Source organism: Acanthochromis polyacanthus, chromosome 20, assembly GCF_021347895.1.
Source record: "Acanthochromis polyacanthus isolate Apoly-LR-REF ecotype Palm Island chromosome 20, KAUST_Apoly_ChrSc, whole genome shotgun sequence".
Classification (NCBI taxonomy): Eukaryota; Metazoa; Chordata; class Actinopteri; family Pomacentridae; genus Acanthochromis; species Acanthochromis polyacanthus.
Window position 1 is genome coordinate 3,426,859 of NC_067132.1, and position 25,178 is coordinate 3,452,036.

Consider the following 25,178-nt stretch of genomic DNA (forward strand, 5'->3'; position numbering starts at 1 on the left):
AAATGCAGACATTCAGCAGACATGCTGGTCGAAAAAAGAAAATGTACTTTGAATAAAACTTACAAAATGGTGAAATAAAGGCATGCAATGTCACAAACACTAGATCCAACTCAAAACACCATGAGGAGAAATACAAGGGGCGATAAGAGATGTACGACACACAAGGTTGCAAACAGGTGGGTGAACAGAGTCTACGGACACAAAGAAACATCTCTCTCTTCTTATTGGGAATTAAGACACAGATTAAACCAATAAAGGTGGAGAAGACAATCAAAAAAGGAGGAAAAACACACAAAGTGAGGAAGCAAAACCGCAACAGACAAAAATGGGAAACGAACAAAGCTGGCAGAGGGTTAGCTGACCTGGAAAAAGGCAAAGAAGCAAGAGTGTCTCAGGAATCATGGACACACATGGGCAATTTTTTACAGCCAATGCTTCAGGGGTGTTTCTTTATTGCAACACAGCCTTCGCTCCCCCTTCTCTCCTCATAGAGACAAACAAGAGGGTCAACTAAATCTACAGGCAGGTTCAACGAAGAAAGGGTAATTAGAATCATTTTTATTGCAATGAGAGAGGAATATAAACCACCTTTCGTCAAAATTGACAGCTTCCAATCAGAAGCTGCCACGTCACAACTTTGACAGGTGGCCCCGCCCCCTTTTTTACCGGAAGTCCCGCCTTACCACGTGCTCTTTTACAGGAAGTCCCGCCTTACCACGTGTTATTTTAGAATGTGTTTTTCCTGGAAGACCCTTCCCCTCGGACGCCAAAGTCAGGTCTAAAGTGTCTCCCTAACCCTCAGCGGCTTATCTATTCGGTGCAGATGCGCCCCTCCCCCTCCCCCTCCCCCTCCCCTCCCTCCCTCCCGGGTCCGAACTGTCAAAAAGTATTTTATCTGATCTGGAGCAGACGCGTCCCTGTAAAACAAAAATTTCAGCATTCTTGTCCATCCACCCTATGACAAAAGTTTTTAGCATTCTTTTTGACAGAGAAACCCGTGAAATCAAATGTTCTCTATTAGCTTTCTCCTATCTCGCCTTTCTGCGCGCTACCCCTGCGACCTGTCACTGAGAGCTGTCGTGACCGTGTGAGCGCTCGATACCTCCCCCAGCTACACTGAGAGGAAGCCCCTCCTTAATCGAGAGGGTTTATCAGCGTAGCGGGGGAGAAGCAGGTTTGTTAAACAAGCAAGCAAGAATCTTTTTACACTCTCTAAGTTAGTTAATTTAAACACAAGACACTCAACAAGAACTAACAAAAAAACCTTGGCTATTTAACTGTTTGAAATATACCAATCAGAAAATAAAACTTTAGCAATTTAACTGTTTGAAATATACCAATCAGAAAATAAAACTTTAGCAATTTAACTGTTTGAAATATACCAATCAGAAAATAAAACTTTAGCAATTTAACTGTTTGAAATATACCAATCAGAAAATAAAACTTTAGCAATTTAACTGTTTGAAATACTCGAACCGAAAATAAAACATTAAAAATTTAACTGTTTGAAATATATCATTTGGATAAATAAAACATTAACAATTTAACTGCTTGGAATATATCATAAATAAAAAACATTCACAATTTGACTGTTTAACCCTTAGGGCCCTGGGGGGGGGGGGGGGGGGGGGGGGGGGGTTTAGGTCCGTTTTTGACAAATTCTGATTTTACCTTTATATTTCACCTTAAAAGCTGTTGATCTTGCTTTGCTTGGTATCTTTTTTTCAGCACAACCTCACTTGTGTGATTCTATAATTTTTTATACATTTTGATATAATGAATGGACACACTTGACCTAAAATAGCAGAAAAAATACAAAGTCTGAATAGAAAAAAGTTAGATTGTTTTTTTGCTGTGGACACCATAAACATCTGTAATGAATCTTTTTCAGAACTTATAATGTAAATATAAATTGTTTGTCATAAAATAATGTACAAATTTAGCAGTTAACACAGTTATATACCACTATTTGCACTAAAATGCAGGAATTTTTTAGGCGTTTTTGCACAAGTATTTCCAAAATCATGAGGAGTCACAATAAAATTTTACATAAATGAATTTGTACCATTCCAAAAAGCTTTTTCTGTCCACCATAATCTATACAATGACAAAACAATAGAAACAGGCTTTAGGGCCACAGGAAGAATCCAGAGTCCTGTGTAAAACAAAAAATTTCAGCATTCTTGTTCATCCACCCTATGACAAAAGTTTTTAGCATTCTTTATGGCAGAGAAACCCGTGAAATCAAATGTTCTCTATTAGCTTTTCTCTAACAAAGAAAGAACTAACAAAAAAAAAACTCAGCAATTTAACTGTTTGAAATATATCATTTGGATAAATAAAACATTAACAATTTAACTGCTTGGAATATATCATAAATAAAAAAAACATTCACAATTTGACTGTTTAAAATAGATCAATCAGAAAATAAGAACCGACAGTCTTTTATCCGGAAAGTTTCAATGATGTAGAAATCAACATATAGTTTAAACAACAGTAGTAGTTCTTGCCATAATGCTGATTGTTTGTCAGAGACTCCTGCTGAGAGAGGCTGCAGTCAGGCTGACTGCTGGAACTAAACAGAACTAGCTGCTCATTCGTAAACTGAAATGAGGAGACCAGAATAAAGGAGGCTGGTGGTGCAGCCTACATCCACAAAGCCATAATTCAAGCTGTGCATTCATTTAGGACATAATAATTTAGATCACTATTAGGCACCGGACTGTTTTACTGTGGCTGAAACTCTGAGGTGCTTTACAGGCCCTGAAGTAGGCCTCTTGTTTGATTTTTTTTTTTAGTTGTTGTCTTTTCAGCAACTTCTAGTACTCTGCTTCTCTTAAAACCAATTTAACCAACTTCACTGACTACAAACTCACGTTTCATTCCCCGGCATATTTCTCAATAACGGAAAGAGACAATAACGTGATGTTTGGTCTCGTTTGACAGTTTTCACGAGGAAGATAGGAAGTATGCAAGAATCAACCAAACTATCCGAGAAAGAACGAATTTACCAGTTCTTCATTTTTATGTTATCGCAAATGAATGTTATGTCATTACAGTCATTATATTTGTGTTTTACATTTGATATATTCGATTATAATAAGGAACAAACACAAAATTTAACAAGACTGAACAGAAACTTTGAACCCAACCTCCTGCTAATGTGTAACCTGGAGTTTTGTAAGAGCTTACATGTAGCATCACATCATTGCTGGAAACTGCTGCAGTGTTTTTCTATTAGTACTCGGCACATGCCACTGCCACGTATAGAGGGAAACAATGAAATGGGGATACTGACAGCAAAGTATTTTTCTTTACTAGACACAATAAGTATTAAAAAATAAGTAATGCATAAAAACTTTTTGAAATTTCTGTAACAATTAAATGAAGAAGGTTCGTTGTTGGATGGGATGTTCACACTCCTGCATGTGTGCATGAGGACAGAAGAGGATATTTGCCGATCAGTGATTCAACTAAGAGATGTGTCACCATCATATTCAATGGAATAAGCCTGGATATTTCAAGATCCTAAGAGAGTTAGTGCTTCTTAACCTTTCTTTTAGTCACATTTTCTAATTAACTTGTAAATGCAAGCTGCATTATCAACTTAAGTCTCAGGTGTTTTTTGAGGCAGATCAAAAATGTAAACTTCAACATAGTTTGAGATGAAATGGTATATTTCTCAGGTCACTTATAGAATCAGTATCTTCAAATATAACTGGATTTAATGTTTTTTTTGTACTAAGGTTCAACTTCATATTACAGCCACTTTCCAACTTTTATATCTGATTAAATGCTATTTAGAGGCAAATGGAATGAATATTTTCAAGGAAAAAGAAAAGCATTACATTTTTGCTAATGTTTTGTATTCTACTCAACTCTGCTCATCATAGCAATATTTATCGCATAACACCTGCCAGCAATCAGAAATATGAAAACAGTACCACAAAAAAGCACAATTACAGGATGCTCAGTGAACTCAAGTCAATGTTTATGCTGAGTCCACATATACTCCTAAACTGAGGGTTTGTCACTTGCTTTTGCTACGCTCCTGACAACAGTAATGTTGTTTTTCTACACAACGAACCATCAAGACAATTAATCGCATAAAAAAACCCTCATAAGCCCACTGAAAGAGTTGAGAGATCTCTTAAAATGCTGATCAATGACGACCCTCTCGTTCTTGGACCAGGACCTTTTGGGTTTCCCTATAAATAAATTAAGATTTTACACAACTGACAACACGTTTTTGTTGTGAGACCACAATCAGTTCTTCAAAATAAATGTCCCAGTGTTCCATGTAAGTAATATTCTTGTACCGTAAATATACTTTTTGGCTTGAAATTCTCTCGCAACATTTTTATTATAGTTTTAGCATATAGTCATAATGATATTTTACTAGCCCCGGCCAAAAAATTTTTAAAAATCCATAATTACCATTTCAATGACAGATATATCATCTCCAGTGTGAGAAAATGAATCCAAACACTCCCCGGCTGATCACTGTCAGCACTGTGTTGAATGTCAAACTCATCTGATGTTTGAGGAGAGCAACTGGCCAATTAATTGGTAAAATGATATAACAATGCGTAAATTTACGTATTAAATTATGCTATTAACTTTTTTATGACGCTTATAAGCTTTAGAAACTTTATTTATTTATTTCCGTTGTTATTACTATTGTTGTTTGTGGCTCCCTTGTGATCAGTTTGGTGTGTGAAACCTGTGAACGCATAACAGACGTACCATATTCAATCAATTAAGGATGATATTCATCCTATACATAAATGTTGCAATAATAACTACAGTTTATACATACACTGCTCAAAAAAATTAAAGGAACACTTTTTAATCTATTGCATCAAATCAGTCAAACATGTGGGATACTGATCTGGTCAAGTAAGTAAAAAAGGGGGTTTTTCGTCAGTTTCAGCTGCTTTGGTGTTCATAAAATTAACAACAGATGCACTAGAGGGGTAACAATGAGACACCCCCAAAACAGGAATGAGTTTACAGGTGAAGGCCACTGATATTCTTTTCCTTCCTGATGTTTTCTGACTGTTTTTCACTAGTTTTGCATTTGGCTAGGGTCAGAGTCACTTCTGGTAGCATGAGGCGATACCTGGACCCTACAGAGGTTCCACAGACAGTCCAACTCCTCCAGGATGAAACATCAATGTGTGCCATTGCCAGAAGGTTTGCTCTGTCTCCCAGCACATTCTCAAGCGCATGGAGGAGATTCCAGGAGACAGACAGTTAGTCTGGGAGAGCTGGACAGGGCTGTAGAAGGTCCTCAACCCATCAGCAGGACAGCTATCTGCTGCTTTGTGCAAGAAGGATGTTAGTCTTCAAGTCAGTTTACATGAACTCAACTGTATTTCGTAAGTATTATTACAGTCATTGCAATACTACAATTTTTAAAAGTATTTTTTTTTAAATATTACAATCTATGCAGTTTAGAAGGGTGCCTATTACTGGACATTGTTTCCAATGAAACCCGTGCATGGGTGCCTGGTTTACATACTACATACTGACAGATGGACAGGACCCCTATCAAACAACTGTACACTACTCCTAGGTTCCATTTGGGCGATCTCAAAAATGTCAGAACGGGTAACTTTGCTCTTTAGTGCAATGAACGGCATCAAGGTATCATTGGCAGAATGCTGTGCAAATTTACAGAAGCACGCTCAACCACTGATGGACGCCTTCGAGCCGTCACAAGTATGTGCCAAGACAGACACTACTGACTTCTTCCCTTCATGCATTTAACGTGTCATGAAAATATTATACTCTGCTCAAAAAAATTAAAGGAACACTTTGAAAACACATCATATTTCAATGTGGGGAAAAAACAAACTGGATATTTACATTGATATGGACTGGTTAGTGTGTTAGGAATGAAAAGATGCCACATTGTTTGATGGAAATGAAAATTATGAACCCCCCAGGAGGGCTAAATTCAAGAGATTCCAAAATCAAAGTGAAAAACTGATGTGGCAGGCTGGTCCATTTTCTGAAATTCCTTGGCAGCAACTCAAAATGGTATTCAGTAGTTTGTATGGCCTCCATGTGCTTGTATGCATGACTGACGATGTCGGGACAAGCTCTGAATGAGACGACTGATGATGTCCTGGGGTATCTCCTCCCAGAACTGGACCAGGGCATCGCTGAGCTCCTGGACAGTCTGAGGAGCAACCTGATGGTGTCTGATGGAACAAAACATAATGTTCCAAAGGAGTTCTATTGGATTCAGGTCAGGTGAGTATTGGGGCCAGTCAGTGCTGTCAATTCCTTCATCCTCCAGGAAGTGCCTGCATCCTCTTGCCACATGAGGCCAGGCATCATCGTGCACCACAAGGAACCCAGGACCACTGCACCAATGTAGGGTCTGACAATGGGTCAAAGGATTTCATCCTGATACCTAAAGCCAGTCAGAATGCCATTGTCCAGCCTGTAGAGGTCTGTGCGTCCCTCCATGGATATGCCTCCCCACACCATCACTGACCCACCACCAAACCGGTCATGCTGAACAATGTTACAGGCAGCAGAACGTTCTCCACGGCTTCTCCAGACCTTTTCATGTCTGTCACAAGCGCTCAGGGTGAACCTGCTCTCATCTGTGAAAAGCACAGGGCACCAGTGGTGGACCTGCCAATTCCTGTGTTCTATGGCAAATGCCAGCCGAGCTCCACGGTGCCGGTCAGCGAGCACAGCGGGCACTAGAGGACGCTGGGCCCTCAGACCACTCTCATTACATCTCTTTCTGATTGTTTGATCAGAGACATTCACACCAGTGGTCTGCTGGAGCTCATTTTGTAGAGCTATTGCAGTGCTCATCCTGGTCCTCCTTGCACAAAGCAGCAGATAGCTGTCCTGCTGATGGGTTGAGGACCTTCTACAGCCCTGTCCAGCTCTCCCAGACTAACTGTCTGTCTCCTGGAATCTCCTCCATGCGCTTGAGAATGTGCTGGGAGACAGAGCAAACCTTCTGGCAATGGCACACATTGATGTTTCATCCTGGAGGAGTTGGACTGTCTGTGGAACCTCTGTAGGGTCCAGGTATCGCCTCATGCTACCAGAAGTGACTCTGACCCTAGCCAAATGCAAAACTAGTGAAAAACAGTCAGAAAACATCAGGAAGGAAAAGAATATCAGTGGCCTTCACCTGTAAACTCATTCCTGTTTTGGGGGTGTCTCATTGTTACCCCTCTAGTGCATCTGTTGTTAATTTTATGAACACCAAAGCAGCTGAAACTGACGAAAAACCCCCTTTTTTACTTACTTGACCAGATCAGTATCCCACATGTTTGACTGATTTGATGCAATAGATTAAAAAGTGTTCCTTTAATTTTTTTGAGCAGTGTATGTATAAACTGTAGTTATTATTGCAACATTTATGTATAGGATGAATATCATCCTTAATTGATTGAATATGGTACGTCTGTTATGCGTTCACAGGTTTCACACACCAAACTGATCACAAGGGAGCCACAAACAACAATAGTAATAACAACGGAAATAAATAAATAAAGTTTCTAAAGCTTATAAGCGTCATAAAAAAGTTAATAGCATAATTTAATACGTAAATTTACGCATTGTTATATCATTTTACCAATTAATTGGCCAGTTGCTCTCCTCAAACATCAGATGAGTTTGACATTCAACACAGTGCTGACAGTGATCAGCCGGGGAGTGTTTGGATTCATTTTCTCACACTGGAGATGATATATCTGTCATTGAAATGGTAATTATGGATTTTTAAAAATTTTTTGGCCGGGGCTAGTAAAATATCATTATGACTATATGCTAAAACTATAATAAAAATGTTGCGAGAGAATTTCAAGCCAAAAAGTATATTTACGGTACAAGAATATTACTTACATGGAACACTGGGACATTTATTTTGAAGAACTGATTGTGGTCTCACAACAAAAACGTGTTGTCAGTTGTGTAAAATCTTAATTTATTTATAGGGAAACCCAAAAGGTCCTGGTCCAAGAACGAGAGGGTCGTCATTGATCAGCATTTTAAGAGATCTCTCAACTCTTTCAGTGGGCTTATGAGGGTTTTTTTATGCGATTAATTGTCTTGATGGTTCGTTGTGTAGAAAAACAACATTACTGTTGTCAGGAGCGTAGCAAAAGCAAGTGACAAACCCTCAGTTTAGGAGTATATGTGGACTCAGCATAAACATTGACTTGAGTTCACTGAGCATCCTGTAATTGTGCTTTTTTGTGGTACTGTTTTCATATTTCTGATTGCTGGCAGGTGTTATGCGATAAATATTGCTATGATGAGCAGAGTTGAGTAGAATACAAAACATTAGCAAAAATGTAATGCTTTTCTTTTTCCTTGAAAATATTCATTCCATTTGCCTCTAAATAGCATTTAATCAGATATAAAAGTTGGAAAGTGGCTGTAATATGAAGTTGAACCTTAGTACAAAAAAAACATTAAATCCAGTTATATTTGAAGATACTGATTCTATAAGTGACCTGAGAAATATACCATTTCATCTCAAACTATGTTGAAGTTTACATTTTTGATCTGCCTCAAAAAACACCTGAGACTTAAGTTGATAATGCAGCTTGCATTTACAAGTTAATTAGAAAATGTGACTAAAAGAAAGGTTAAGAAGCACTAACTCTCTTAGGATCTTGAAATATCCAGGCTTATTCCATTGAATATGATGGTGACACATCTCTTAGTTGAATCACTGATCGGCAAATATCCTCTTCTGTCCTCATGCACACATGCAGGAGTGTGAACATCCCATCCAACAACGAACCTTCTTCATTTAATTGTTACAGAAATTTCAAAAAGTTTTTATGCATTACTTATTTTTTAATACTTATTGTGTCTAGTAAAGAAAAATACTTTGCTGTCAGTATCCCCATTTCATTGTTTCCCTCTATACGTGGCAGTGGCATGTGCCGAGTACTAATAGAAAAACACTGCAGCAGTTTCCAGCAATGATGTGATGCTACATGTAAGCTCTTACAAAACTCCAGGTTACACATTAGCAGGAGGTTGGGTTCAAAGTTTCTGTTCAGTCTTGTTAAATTTTGTGTTTGTTCCTTATTATAATCGAATATATCAAATGTAAAACACAAATATAATGACTGTAATGACATAACATTCATTTGCGATAACATAAAAATGAAGAACTGGTAAATTCGTTCTTTCTCGGACAGTTTGGTTGATTCTTGCATACTTCCTATCTTCCTCGTGAAAACTGTCAAACGAGACCAAACATCACGTTATTGTCTCTTTCCGTTATTGAGAAATATGCCGGGGAATGAAACGTGAGTTTGTAGTCAGTGAAGTTGGTTAAATTGGTTTTAAGAGAAGCAGAGTACTAGAAGTTGCTGAAAAGACAACAACTAAAAAAAAAATCAAACAAGAGGCCTACTTCAGGGCCTGTAAAGCACCTCAGAGTTTCAGCCACAGTAAAACAGTCCGGTGCCTAATAGTGATCTAAATTATTATGTCCTAAATGAATGCACAGCTTGAATTATGGCTTTGTGGATGTAGGCTGCACCACCAGCCTCCTTTATTCTGGTCTCCTCATTTCAGTTTACGAATGAGCAGCTAGTTCTGTTTAGTTCCAGCAGTCAGCCTGACTGCAGCCTCTCTCAGCAGGAGTCTCTGACAAACAATCAGCATTATGGCAAGAACTACTACTGTTGTTTAAACTATATGTTGATTTCTACATCATTGAAACTTTCCGGATAAAAGACTGTCGGTTCTTATTTTCTGATTGATCTATTTTAAACAGTCAAATTGTGAATGTTTTTTTTTATTTATGATATATTCCAAGCAGTTAAATTGTTAATGTTTTATTTATCCAAATGATATATTTCAAACAGTTAAATTTTTAATGTTTTATTTTCGGTTCGAGTATTTCAAACAGTTAAATTGCTAAAGTTTTATTTTCTGATTGGTATATTTCAAACAGTTAAATTGCTAAAGTTTTATTTTCTGATTGGTATATTTCAAACAGTTAAATTGCTAAAGTTTTATTTTCTGATTGGTATATTTCAAACAGTTAAATTGCTAAAGTTTTATTTTCTGATTGGTATATTTCAAACAGTTAAATTGCTAAAGTTTTATTTTCTGATTGGTATATTTCAAACAGTTAAATAGCCAAGGTTTTTTTGTTAGTTCTTGTTGAGTGTCTTGTGTTTAAATTAACTAACTTAGAGAGTGTAAAAAGATTCTTGCTTGCTTGTTTAACAAACCTGCTTCTCCCCCGCTACGCTGATAAACCCTCTCGATTAAGGAGGGGCTTCCTCTCAGTGTAGCTGGGGGAGGTATCGAGCGCTCACACGGTCACGACAGCTCTCAGTGACAGGTCGCAGGGGTAGCGCGCAGAAAGGCGAGATAGGAGAAAGCTAATAGAGAACATTTGATTTCACGGGTTTCTCTGTCAAAAAGAATGCTAAAAACTTTTGTCATAGGGTGGATGGACAAGAATGCTGAAATTTTTGTTTTACAGGGACGCGTCTGCTCCAGATCAGATAAAATACTTTTTGACAGTTCGGACCCGGGAGGGAGGGAGGGGAGGGGGAGGGGGAGGGGGAGGGGCGCATCTGCACCGAATAGATAAGCCGCTGAGGGTTAGGGAGACACTTTAGACCTGACTTTGGCGTCCGAGGGGAAGGGTCTTCCAGGAAAAACACATTCTAAAATAACACGTGGTAAGGCGGGACTTCCTGTAAAAGAGCACGTGGTAAGGCGGGACTTCCGGTAAAAAAGGGGGCGGGGCCACCTGTCAAAGTTGTGACGTGGCAGCTTCTGATTGGAAGCTGTCAATTTTGACGAAAGGTGGTTTATATTCCTCTCTGCAATGGATTCAAAACTGCGAAACAAATACTTAGGTCACAAACAAGCCCACTCTAAATCTGGGAAATATCCCCCAAAAAGTCCAACAAAAGACATCAAACTCAAGAAACCATGAGGAGAAACACACAAAAAGAGACACTGTATACAGAAGGTTTCCAACCAGCTTGCAGGAGAAGATAGCTGTGGTTCATCATGTGCTGAAAGCTCCGAGAATTTGTCAGAAGTTGAATTAGTCTGACTTTGCCGTTGGTGAGGTGGCAGTTGAAGACTTTCTCTTCAGCTGTCTGGAGACCAATGGTGATCAGATTCCATGTGGAGGGCCATCGCCAAGAGAATGGTCAGGAAAGTGGGAGTGTGACGAGTGTTTCTGGGTGCACTGAGAGAGTGATTCCACTTCTCTGGAGGCTTGCTTGCTTCAGACTTCAAAGTTTTTGTTTGTTTGTTTGTAGAGCTATGGGTAGAGCGATGGCGTTATGCTCATGGACGATTGTTGTGGTTCATCAGGTGATCTAAGTTCCAAGAGTTTGTCTGAAGTTGGGTTAACTTAACTTTGTTGTCAGTGCTGTGGCAGGTAAAGTCTTTCTCTTTGCTTTATGAAGACCTGTGATGGTCTGGTTGGAGATTGAATATGGCGGGACATCAGAGAATATGTCGGGAGTGAGGGAAAGTGCAAATCGTTTCTAGATGCAGCCTTCTGTGGACAATTGCCTGCTTCAGCATCAACGCTGAAGCAAGTGGAAGTTGATGCGTGATCGATTGGATGAGGACTGTCTGATTCTGATTAGAGTCGTCTCTTTGGAACAGGTAATACAGCTAATAGCATCTCTGGAGTTATGCCGGTCGCCTCTTCTCTGAGGGCTTGGTGTGGATGAGGCTGATCAGTGTGGAGGAGATCTGGAGCTGGATGTTTCCTTATGTAGGGCTGATGGATGAGCAGTTCATGATAGACTTTTCTAAATGTTTCAGACTGGCGGCATGGCTGAGCGATTCCATGTGTTGATCCATACGCAAGAAGTGAGAACAAACAAGTGCGAAGGGCAGAGTGCTGTTGATAGACATAGAACAGGAAGGGGAGTGATTGAGGTGTGGTCCTGCTCCTGAACCTCAGCTAAAGATTTTATCTCCATTCAGTCTTTAACCTGGCATTCAACCAACCCTGACACAGAGTGTCAGCTCAACATCAAATGTGACTCATCTCCAAACAGACGTGGAGATTCTCCTGTTGGTGTCTCACTTTCAGACCCTTTTCAACCAATCTCCTGTTGACTATTTCATGACAAACTTGGATATTTGCATCCTGTTGCCATTCTTGTAGCAGCACTTTCTATCACTTTTATCTCATTAAATTGAAAACAAAAACGCTCATTCTGAGTTCTGTTTCCCCGTTGAATAATTACTCAGTAATCTTATAACACAAATGTAAGTGTTATGTTGACTAAAATGGAGCTTTACAGCAAATCCCCCACGTTTACAAGCAGTATCCCACACTTGGGCCAACAGTGTAAGTATCTGGTGAAAGGTAACACTTGTATTTGTTCTCCACAGTATTCTCTGGATGAGTTGGAGGAGATGATGTCGAGTCTGCAGCATTTTCGCTCTGTGCTCAGTAACATGGAGCTACAACTCTTTGAAGACCAGGCAGCAGTTTACAGCGCCCTCTCTGACAAGGACAGGTATCATCAAGTCCATATTAGAGAACAGTCACACCTGCATTATAGCTCAGGTATTTTTCAATTAAGTTTTGTCTGTTTGTTCTTAACACATGCCATCTCAAGGTGATTCACATAGTAAAGTGAAAACCTTACAAAATGATAAAGAGAAGAACAACAATTCCAAAGTTTTCTTGGATTCCCTCTGAAGAAGCATTTGGCAGCAGTGGGAAGAAAAAGCTACCATTGAAGAGTCAAGAATCAAGAGTTTCAACACGGTCTCACAGGGATTCGTGAAACTGTCACGTCAGTTTTTGTTTCGGTTTCGTGCGCACCAACACGATGTCGTCATGTTTTTCGTGCCGCTCACCACGAGCGAAACCCGCTGTGGTAATCACATCTGAAAGTGGTTTATACCGGCGGATTCATGACGATTTAAGCTGTCCATCGGCGTCTGCTGCGGCCGGATGCCTGGCGGCCGCGGCGGCAGCCGCAAACGCCGATGGACAGCTTAGATCGTCATGAATCCGCCTAATTTGCATAGGAATTTAAAGAATGTCCGGCGGCCGAAGCGGCGGCCGCAAACGCCGATGGACAGCTTAGATCGTCATGAATCCGCCGGTATAAACCACTTTCAGATGTGATTACCACAGCGGGTTTCGCTCGTGGTGAGCAGCACGAAAAACATGACGACATCGTGTTGGTGTGCACGAAACCAAAACAAAAACTGACGTGACAGTTTCACGAATCCCCGTGAGACCGGGCTGAGAGTTTTTATTTTTCACATGGTCATACAGTATGTTACGGTGGCCGACAGGGGCCAACGATCTGCAACTTTCCAAAACTCCTCAGTTCAAGAAAACAGCTTCAAGTACAGAAACAATGCAAAATCACAAACTCAAACACAGGTCTAAACGAGGTACAAAAGAGGATAGTGGTGCAAATGAAATAACACGTTAAAAAAAAACGCGCTGCTGAAAGAGGAACGATGCAAAGGAGAAAACGATCTCCAAACCAAAAAACGATCTGCAAATCAAGTAACGATTCCAAAACAAGAAACGATCTCCAAAACAAAGAAACGATCTGCAAACTAAGAAACGATTTCCAGAACATGAAACGATTTCCAAACCAAGAAACGATCTGCAAACTAAAAAACGATTTCAAAACCAAGAAACGATCTTCCAATGAAAAACGCTGCATTACCGGTCACTACGAACGGAGCAGGGGACGCTCCCGGCGTAATGGGATGGAGAGAGAGAGAGACAGGACCGGACAGCTGCCTGAACCAGTGTCTTTGCCTGAACGACTGTGCATAAAAATACAACGGGAACGGTAATGTGACTTTCATTCAAGTATATTTATTACGATTATGTTCGTATCACTACATATAATGCTGCACATACGTGGCATTTATTTTATTGTATGTTACACCAGTCGTTGCAAGGCAGCACATTTGCATTTGTAGATTAGCCTGAGAAATAAGCTAAATTTATTAGAGATTCCCTTATTACAGTCCTCCATACCTAAACCATGTCTTTTTTCTTTTGCAGATGTACTGTCCATTCTGTGGATCTGTGCTTGGAGCTTCTGATGCCTTTTGCTGTGCATGTGGCAAAAACATAACTTTTTAAAAGCATGTCAAAGTGGAGACACCTGCTACTGATGCACAAGTTGATGTTGCACAACCCAGCACCAGTGCAGGTAAACAGATTCAGGATTTTGTAACACAAAATGATTATAAGTGGGCTTGAAATGTTTAGATCATGTTTTTGTATACAAAATCACTTCTAAATATCACTATCCTGGTTCAGATGAGCCTTTCACTGTCCAGAAGTACAAGGACGCAATAGGGAAGGCGTACCAGAGGATAATGCTATACATATGCACTGCAGAGAATTTTGAAACCAAATCATCACTATGTGTCCGTGCCATAGAATAAGGACGGCTTAATTACATTTAATTATGTTTAAATATAATAACTTTCTGTAGGACATTTTAGTACACCTAAAATGCCAGTTACTGAACCAGGATAGTGATATTTAGAAGTGATTTTGTATACAAAAACGTGATCTGAACATTTCAAGCCCACTTATAATAATTTTGTGTTACAAAATCCTGAATCTGTTTACCTGCACTGGTGCTGGGTTGTGCAACATCAACTTGTGCATCAGTAGCAGGTGTCTCCACTTTGACATGCTTTAAAAAAGTTATGTTTTTGCCACATGCACAGCAAAAGGCATCAGAAGCTCCAAGCACAGATCCACAGAATGGACAGTACATCTGCAAAAGAAAAAAGACATGGTTTAGGTGTGGAGGACTGCAATAAGGGAATCTCTAATAAATTTAGCTTATTTCTCAGGCTAATCTACAAATGCAAATGTGCTGCCTTGCAACGTCTGGTGTAACATACAATAAAATAAATGCCACGTATGTGCAGCATTATATGTAGTGATACGAACATAATCATAATAAATATACTTGAATGAAAGTCACATTACCGTTCCCGTTGTATTTTTATGCACAGTCGTTCAGGCAAAGACACTGGTTCAGGCAGCTGTCCGGTCCTGTCTCTCTCTCTCTCCATCCCATTACGCCGGGAGCGTCCCCTGCTCCGTTCGTAATGACCGGTAATGCAGCGTTTTTCATTGGAAGATCGTTTCTTGGTTTTGAAATCGTTTTTTAGTTTGCAGATCGTTTCTTGGTTTGGAAATCGTTTCATGTTCTGGAAATCGTTTCTTGATTTGCAGATCGTTTTTTGGTTTGGAGATTGTTTTCTCCTTTGCATCGTTCCTCTTTCAGCAGCGCGTTTTTTTTCAACGCGTTATTTCATTTGCACCACTATCCTCTTTTGTACCTCGTTTAGACCTGTGTTTGAGTTTGTGATTTTGCATTGTTTCTGTACTTGAAGCTGTTTTCTTGAACTGAGGAGTTTTGGAAAGTTGCAGATCGTTGGCCCCTGTCGGCCACCGTAGTATGTGCATGCAAACTGCATGTTCTCAAGGCTGTGCGATAACAATAAGACATTATAAAAGTATATATCTTTAGAAAAACAATAGAAAATTTTTAAAAATCAGCATCATAAATAATGAGGTAGATCTTAAGCTAAAATGCAATGTATGTTGTGCAAGACTGCACTTTGTGTGTGTGTGTGTGTCTGTGTGTGTGTGTGAGAGAGAGAGAGAGAGAGAGAGAGAGAGAGAGAGAGAGAGAGAGAGAGAGAGAGAGAGAGAGAGGATTGCTTGCATGTGCATGTTGCTTAACAAACATTGTTTGTTATGCAGCAGAGTGTGTGTGTGCATAGACCTACATGTTATTGACATATTAACGTTAGTCCATGTGCTGTAGAACAGATGAGGTGTTATATTATAGGTTTGACCTGAGGTCAGAGCTCACAATCCTGCCTGCATTAGGAAAGTAGTTCTTCCTGAGTCTCTCTGTGTTCACCTTGAGGTTCGTCAGCCACTGGCCAGAGTGTAGCCACTGGGGTGGTGGTGGTGATGTTCCCTTTAGAACACTCTGCTCCACCTTCAGAGAAACTCTGAATTTTCTCAGCTGTCTGAGGTGTTAAAGGCACTGCCTCACCTTCTTCACCTGACACTCTGTGAGTTTTATCGCAAACAGATCCTCAGAGATGTTCATTCCCAGATGCTTAAAGCTGCACACCCTCTCCATAGTTGATCCATTCATCCTCAGTCGAGTGTGATTTCTCTGCTAGCTTCTCTGAAGCTGATGTTCAGCAGAAGGTTGTTGGTTTGATGCCACCATAACAGACTGTCAGTCTCCTCTGTACAGTCACTCATCACTGTTACTGATACATCTGACCACAACTGTGTTATCTGCAGACTTTACAGCAATCTTAGAGGTGGTCGTAGACACACAGTCGTGTGTTTAAAGGGACAAGAGTAGTCTCTCAGTACAGTATTTCAGAGGTGAGAGCTACTGGGCGATAATCATTTCAGGAAACTGGAGAGGCATTTTTTGCTGAAGGCATTTGGGGACCACACAGTGATTCAGGGGAAGATTGAACAGAGTTGTTAACAGAGGAACTAGTAGATCAGTGCAGACTTCAGCCGGTATCCCATTCATTTCAATGGCGCTTTTAATGCAGCTATTTATTTATTGTTTATAAACTCTAATAGTGTGTGTGTGTGTGTGTGTGTGTGTGTGTGTGTGTGTGTGTGTGTGTGTGTGTGTGTGTGTACTTGTTTCTGCTATACCGGTGGGGACTTTGACCTGACTATTTGCTATAAAGGTGGGGACTTGTCTTACGGTGGGGACCTAAAATGAGGTCCCCACTGGTGGCAACACCGTTTTCTTGGCCATATTGTTGTTAATAAAAAATGTAAAAGTGCAAAAACGTTTGTTTAGGGTTAGGCATTGATTTGGTGATGGTTAAGGTTAGGGTTAGGGTAAGGGTTAGGAGTTAGATATGAATGGGAGTCAATGGTAAGTCCCCACCGGTATAGAAAAACAAACATGTGTGTGTGTGTGTGTGTGTGTGTGTAGGGAGAAGCTTCAGGACATACAGGAGCTGAGGCGTGCAGTGAAGCAGCAGGCTGGGGAGCTGGAGCTGCGGTTGAATGAACTGGCCCATCAGTATGATGACAGTCTGAAACTGGTAACTCACTCAGTCACACAGTCACAGCAGAAACAGACATGCCTGTTTGCCTGTAGTCTGCAGGTCTACATCAGTTAAAATGTTATTCTCATAGATTTTTTCATTAGTCTGAAACTCCAATGATTTATTTATCTTCACATCTAATATAAAGACTCTGCTACTCACTGGACTTCAGAGTTAGAAAATGTAAAATTTATGGTCTCTTTTGGCCTGGAGTTGGATCCTAAGAATGACACTCCTGAAAAGCTAGTAGAACGTCCATCTGCTGAGAATACACATGGGCTCAGTGAAGGAAATATTATTTCTAATATTTTTTAAGTGCCATTGTTAATATATGCATATTGTGTATATTATATAAAAAGACCAGGGTGTGTGTGTCACTTGTCATGTTTTTTGTTTCCGAGTAGAAGATGCACAGACTACTGGACGAGCAGTCTCTGCTCTGCTCTCAACTCAGAGTTTTTCTACCTGGAACAGTGTCCTCATCGTTGAGCCCTGCATCCAACAGGACAGTAGCCACTCAGTGCTGTCTCCTTCCCTGGCTCCCAATTCAAAGAAGCCACGTCTCTGCCTGGACTGCAAGGAACATGGATTTCACCACACAGTCACCTGCTGGATCAGAGAACATCTGTGAGGACCAAGTTGGTTCTCCTACTAAGGCAGACAAGCTCAACATAGTGGGCTTCCTCCAGAGAGTAAGAAAACCACACATTCATTGGTGCCATTGGTGATTACAAGCCTTGTCTTGTTCTTTTAAATGCCATTGCTTTTGTGCTTGTATGCCAAATGAGTCATGGTAATTATCGCATATTCTGATCAAAACATGTATGACCAAAAAGATGAACATGCTAATATTTAGCTGCTAATTTCAGCTACACAATATTTTTGCTTAACCTTTACAGTTTGAGGTGAAATACACTCACCAGCCACTTTCTTAAGTACAAGTTAAAAATCAAATGCGATCAAAGAGCCTCTGCATTTTCAGTTTTTATTGACATTGTCTGGAGCTACTCATTGCTGAGGTTTTTATAAAAAGCCTGATCTGATGCAGCAGTGCATTACGCCGATGCTTAGCCAAACACCCCGGCAGAACCTAGATCTGTGTTTGGCCTCAGCCTGATGCTTAAAGCTGTTAATGACCCCAGTAAGTAGAGACTACATGGGATGGTGTGTCACTGCAGAATGTTATGCTGGTTAAGAGTTTCCTCAGGTGTCACAAGCATGTTTCACAGAACCATGCACACAGATGACACAATTAAGGAAATAAATTAATTTAGTTCTTTATGAAGATGGAAAAAACATGAGAACAAATAAAAAATGTGAAACGAGTTTATTTTATAAGAAACAATAAAAAGCCTAAAATAATTAACTGTGAAATTCAGGTAGTTATAAGCTATAATTTACATAAGTACTTTTTTTTTTTTGAAAACCCAGCATGTTTCAGGAACCCCGATCACTACCTTTTAACGTCTTTGAGCTTTTACATTGAAAGTTTAGTCAGAATCTGGTATCAGTCAATCATTGGTTGCAGTGAGCAAACAGGAGCAGACAGGCAGGATTAGCTCCTCAAATGGTTACAAATCACAACCATGAGAAGCACAACCTGGTTTTTGAACAAGTTGCTGCATTTTTGTGTATGAACTGTATATTATATAGACTTGGTGGCAGGTTAGAGAGACTCACTGTTTCTTATTTTCACAACAAATTGTGGAGCTACAATATAATGGAAGTGAATTAGAGCTTCGGTTTGCATATGTTTTGTTCTTAGTGGATTTCTGAAAAAAACATGAGTCAGGATCGATGCCCCAGGCTGCCAGTCTCTTCTTCTTTCCCTTTCTTCCTGTCTTGATGAGCTGCTACCTTAGCATCAAGTGTGAACACCTGAGCAGAGGCTGACTGACCTGCCACCAGCTTCAGTCTGCTCTATAAAACCCCAGCTCAAAGCTCACTCTCTGCCAGATGGCTGACATCAACACATGCCCCGACTGGTTTCCTGCCTTCTTCTGGATATTTCACTGCCAATATGCTATTTAAAAACTCCAGACTCCAAACCAGCCATTGTGTTTTTCTTACCTACACTACCCCGGCCTCAGTCTGACAGCTAAATTTGCCTTGTGTTTTCTCAGTTCTGTTTTCCCTTGTCTTCTGTCAGTCCTTGCAATTTCCTGATGTTAGTCCCCTTAATTCTTCTTACCATGCTTTTCTCAGTTTTGTCACTGAGAAAATCATTACTATGGCCACAACAAGTAACAGCAATGGGAGGACCAGGATGGAGCGGAGTGCCAGATCTCTGGTCTCTTTGCTGAGCAGTGTTGGCAGAACCAGAAGGTCACTGCTGCATGTCCAGGTGATGACTGCAAGAACAAGATTGAATAGGAACCTCTAGGCTGCTGGGAAAAATTATGCTTGTCCAGGATGTACTGTCTATTGTTAAGCAACATCTACAATTTGTGCAACACGTGTCACAAAGCTGAAATTTAACGTGTCGCTCATAGCTTTGAAAAAAAAAGTATTTAAAGTAGGTAAAGAGTTCAGCACATGAATGAACAGACCTCTATCAACAAACTGCAATCCCAGCAGTCACTGATCAAACCACTGTTCACTGTCAGCTGTGGAGCTCCAGGTCCAAACTGGTTCCAAAGAGCAGTGGTGTTAGCTAAACTGGGATTCACTGTTTCCTCATTAAAACCATCTTAAAAGACTGACACAAGTAATCATAATCTGTTACATCAGTTTAAAATAGGTTGCTGAGCTGTTAACATTTACATTCACTTCACTATATACAGCAGTAAGTGAACAGGATGATAATGAGTTTATCAGCAGATGAAGGAACTGAAGGAACAACTGGAACAGATGTGGAAGGTGAAGGCCAAGGTGGTCCTGATGGTAACAGCAGCAACAGGGGATATGACTCCCAATCTGGAAGAGTACCTGGATCAGATTCCTGGTACAACATCTGAGGTCTCTGTGCAGAAGAGTTCAGTCATAGGAACACCTAAGATTCTGCACAGAAGCCTCAAACTGCTAGGACTCTAGTAGAGGACCCAAGCAGAAGGTAGATGCACACCACCCCAATAAGTGGGGAATGAGAGGAAGTCTTTTTGCATTCTATATGTATCATTAAATATGGTTGTGTGCAATCAGATGTACTTTAAAACACACTAATTACCACACACTGAATGTTGTGTGTCCTGTATTGCAGCTGAAGGAGTCCTTTCGTCATTCTGTGAACACAGATTCATTAGATTAAGAGGTAAGTTTTCAGTGACTCTACTGCTAGAAGTAACACACAACAATAACCCTAAAAACACTGTTTCAATAAGTAATCTCACATCATAAGTTACGTATCATTGTGCTGTTTATTGTTCTAGTCATATTCATTTGGATTACTCACTAATTAAAAACAAAGTAAAGTCATAACCATGAAACAAATTAAAGGGAGAACATTTAATGGGTTACGTCCAGAATCAGAGTCAGAACAGTTTCAACTAAAAGATTTTCAGAAAGTCAGAAGATGCAGATGATCGCTTCATTCACGTTCACCTCGTAAACAGGGAAGTGGTGCACAAGATGTGAACAGTCATGATTCTACGACCACAAGCTGAACTTATTCTAGTCAATTACTCTGCATTACGGTTGTGTGATCCATGATATACACCTATGAGGGCATTTCTATTAAAAGCATGATTATTATTTCATTATCTGTCTTCACAGCTGATATAAAATCTTTCTGCAACCAACAGATTTAGACCTCTATCGCACTGCATTTTGAATTAAGCCGTTCTCAGAGCTGCAACCAAATTACGAATGCATAAGGTTTAAAATTGGATGAAATGCCATGAAACTCCACATAGTTGACACCAACATAAGATGTGCCAGTGTTACAACTAAAAATTATTTATGTCTCAAGTAAGTCTGTGTGTTTGGGTAATTTGCTTGTGCATCATGCTTTATTGTATTTTGGATTTGGGCTTGCCTTTTTTTTGTATTTCATTTTGATATAATCCTGTTTTTCAGGTGTCAGGGTTGCTGCGTGAAACTGCCTCTGACCAGCAACAACCTGAAGCTTCCTTCAGTCTTTGATTCATTCAAAGCCTTATGATGTTAAATTTCATATTTTAAAAATATTTCTTTAACGTTTATGTAACCAGGAAGTCCCTTGAGATTACAATCTTTTTTCGAGGGAGACCAAGAAAACACACTCTCCAACGTAGTGAACTACAGGCTTGATGATGTTAAGTTGTTGATGAACTTGAAGATGTTGATGTTGCAGCTAACGGGCACCAGCAGTCAACAACACTGCCTTGGAGTTGGCTGTTACACTGTAGTCTTTGTCAACCACAATCTTGTGTGTCTTGAGGAAGAGTGAGTCGTGCTGCAGGTCTATGGTCTTACCCTTCAGAGATGGTGTCCTCCAGCTCCACCAACCCATGAAGAAGAACCATCTGAAGAAACCAACAGGAGCAGAAGAACCGAGACAACGGCAGGAAGTCGTGGAGCAACCATCGTCAGAAGACTTTAGCTTCCGACTCACAAACAGCATTTGTTCTTCCAGCGTGCAGGGATGTCCAGCACAGTTCCCACAGCTACAACAGAGAGCAGCTTTAATGGTTGTAACTCTGGCTACATGCAGCTGGAAACACCCAAAACACCACAGATTGAACCGCAGCAGCTGAAATCAAATCAAATCAAACTTTATTTATAGAGCACTTTTTCATGCAATTAAAATGCAGCACAAAGTGCTATACATGTTAAAAACAGTCCCCTCCCCCCGCCCCATCTCCAACCCCAACACATACACACACACATACACACACACACACACACACACACACACACACACACAGACACACACAGATGAAGTAATCTTAAAAGCGCGTGGCTGAGTACAGAGGAGCCAGGTCAGTAACCGTAGGGGGCCGACTACACGGGGCGCCGCCCACAGCACAGGGCCAGATGCCTCCGCCCGGACATGCCCCGCCACAAGGACAGTGAGGGGCCCACACAGCAAAACAGTCTGTAGACCCCTGCTTGGTCAAGAAGATGCCAGCCACAAGACGGAGACATCCCAACCAGGGCCAATTGCAGCCCCCAGTGCAGCCGGCCCCCACTGAGGAAACACTGGAGATATGGAATAAAAACATAAAACTACAAAGTCTAAGAACATAAAACTTAATAAATAACTAAAGTTAAATAAAATATGAAATAAAATATAAAGTAAAGTACTAACAAGTGGCTAAAATATGATTTAAAAGTAATAAAATAAAAATAAGTAAAGAGAGGGCTACGATTCATAAATAAATAAAATTAAATTAAAAATATTAATAAAAATAAGACATTAGTTAAAAGCCAAATTAAATAGGCGGGTCTTGAGCCTACTTCTAAAAATATGAACATTCTCTGCGGCCCTCAGGTCCTCTGGCAGGCTGTTCCACAGACGGGGGCCATAGTGCTGGAAAGATGCCTCACCGTAAGTCCGTGTTCTAGCTTTGGGAACCATTAAGAGGCCGCTGCCAGAGGACCTCAGGGTCCGCAAGGGCTCATATGATAAAAGCAATTCTGAGAGATAAGAAGGTCCAAGACCCCTAAGACATTTAAAAACCATTAAAAGGACCTTGAAATCAATCCTAAAGCACACAGGGAGCCAATGCAGTGATTTTAAAACCAGTGTAATATGTGCCCGCCTTCTGGTCTTCGTCAGCACACGTGCCGCGGAGTTCTGTAGCAGTTGTAAACTTGAAATGTTTCTTTTTGGAAGACCAGAAAGCAGGGCGTTACAATAGTCAATACGACTGGAGATAAAAGCATGCATCAGCGTCTCTGTGTTTGCCCGGGAGAGAAAGGGGCGGACTCTGGCGATGTTCTTTAAATGATAAAACCCTGTTTTCGTTACGTTTTTAATATGTGGAATAAAGTTGAGTTCAGAGTCAAAAATGACGCCCAGATTCTTCACCTGATTGGATGGAATTAAAGACAGGGTTTGGAGTTTTGATAAAAGTTTCTCTCCCTGAGCCTTAGGATCAATAATTAAAACCTCAGTCTTGCCCTGGTTGAGCTGTAGGAAATTTTCTGCCATCCAGGATTTGATGTCTAAAATACAGTTAAAAAGGGCATCAATCGGCCCTGTGTCATCAGGAGACATGGAGATGTACAGCTGTGTATCATCAGCGTAGCTGTGGAATGTGACACCATGCCTCCTGATGACGTCTCCCAATGGAAGCATATATAGGTTAAAAAGTATGGGGCCTAAAATTGAGCCTTGGGGAACACCACATTTTATTTCATGGATCCCTGAAGAGCATGTGTCCAGACTTACAAGGAATTTTTGATCTGTGAGATAAGAACTGAACCATTGAAAGGCAGTACCAGAGAGGCCTACTAGGTGTCTTAGTCTATTTAAAAGAATCATGTGATCTACTGTATCAAAAGCAGCACTTAGATCCAGCAGCACAAGGACTGTAAGCTTGTGTGAGTCCAAGTTGGACCTAAAATCATTAACAATTTTCAGTAGTGCAGTCTCAGTACTGTGGTTCGTCCTAAATCCAGATTGAAATTTCTCAATAATAGAATGGTGATTTAAAAAATCGCTCAACTGAATAAAAACAAGTTTTTCTAAAATTTTGCTTAAAAATGGTAAGTTGGACACTGGCCTGTAGGTATTAAGAACATTAGGATCCAAATTGTTCTTCTTCAGAAGGGGTCTCACTACTGCTGTTTTAAGAGCAGCAGGGAAAGAGCCCGTCTGAAGGGAACAATTCACTATATTTAAAAGCTCGACTTCAAGGAATCCATAAAATGTTTTAAAAAGTGATGTGGGAATTGGGTCTAAAAGGCAGGTTGTTGGTTTTACTTGGGAGAAAACTCTACCAAGCATCTCAGCATCAACCAGTGCAAAACTGTCCAGTGTTTCCTCAGGTAAAAACAAGCTTTCTACTGTATTAGAAACAGTATTCTGATTAGATAAAATAGAGGATCTTATAAAATCAATTTTACCCCTGAAGTGGTCTGCAAAGGCTTCACAAAGAGAGTCCGAGGGAGTGATTTGGTGTCTGTTAAAATCTGGGTTGATTAAAAGATCAATGGTGTTGAAGAGGATTTTAGGGTTATTTTTTTGAGCAGTAATTATGTTAGTAAAGTACGTTGTTCTTGCGTGCCTGAGAGCACTGTTGTACATTTTTAGTTGCTCACGGTATATCTGATAGTGAACTGTTATCTTATTTTTTCTCCATCTCCATTCAGCTACTCTGCAATTTCTTTTCAATCTTCTGATGTCTTCGTTTTTCCACGGGGGTGAGCGCTTAGGCAACACTTTCTTTGTGGTCAGTGGAGCAACAAGATCAATAGTTTTTTCTAATTTATTAATAAAATGTTCAACGATAAAATCACAGGATGCAGGTGAAGGAGCTGGAGGATGCTTATCCAAGGTTTCGATAAAATTTGCAGCTACTTCTGAAGTAAAATAGCGTTTCCTGACAGTTCGCACCGAGGTCTCCCATTGAATAAAACTGGTGATATTAAAAAACACACAGTAATGGTCCAACACAGCCAAGTCAACAACAGAGGACACACTGGCTGACAGGCCATAGCTGAGGACTAAAACGAGTGTGTGTCCTCCTTTGTGACTTGGCTGTGTGACATGCTGATTAAAATCCAAGCAACTCAGTAAATTTAAAAACTGTTTTGCCATAGAATCAGATGGATTGTCTATGTGTATGTTAAAATCACCAGATATAATGATAAAATTGTAAGTGGCATGGATAATAGATAAAAATTCAGAAAATTCACTGATAAAAACAGAATCTTATTTTGGAGGTCTGTAAACAGTGATACAAAGAATTGACGGGCTGTTAAAAACAATAGCATGGTGCTCAAAGGTGGTGTACTGATCAAATTTAATTTCTTTTGGCTTTAGTGAATTATTAACTATTGATGCAGTACCACCACCTTTCCTGCCACTTCTCAGGGAGAATGTAAAGTTAAAATTTGATGGGGAGGCCTCAGTGAGAATAATTGGCGCATCTGTACCCAGCCACGTTTCGGTTAAAAACAAGCAGCCTACCTTG

The 25,178-nt window shown here is 40.2% G+C and overlaps 1 long non-coding RNA gene across 1 annotated transcript; it reads left to right on the plus strand.

The window, feature by feature from the left end:
• Window positions 1-10,577: 10,577 nt before the first annotated feature.
• LOC127531259 (uncharacterized) lies at window positions 10,578-23,268 on the plus strand. Its single transcript, XR_007938208.1, has 5 exons — window positions 10,578-12,521; window positions 17,004-17,115; window positions 17,523-17,810; window positions 20,318-20,368; window positions 21,133-23,268. It is a non-coding gene; the product is annotated as an uncharacterized LOC127531259 (long non-coding RNA).
• Window positions 23,269-25,178: the final 1,910 nt, after the last annotated feature.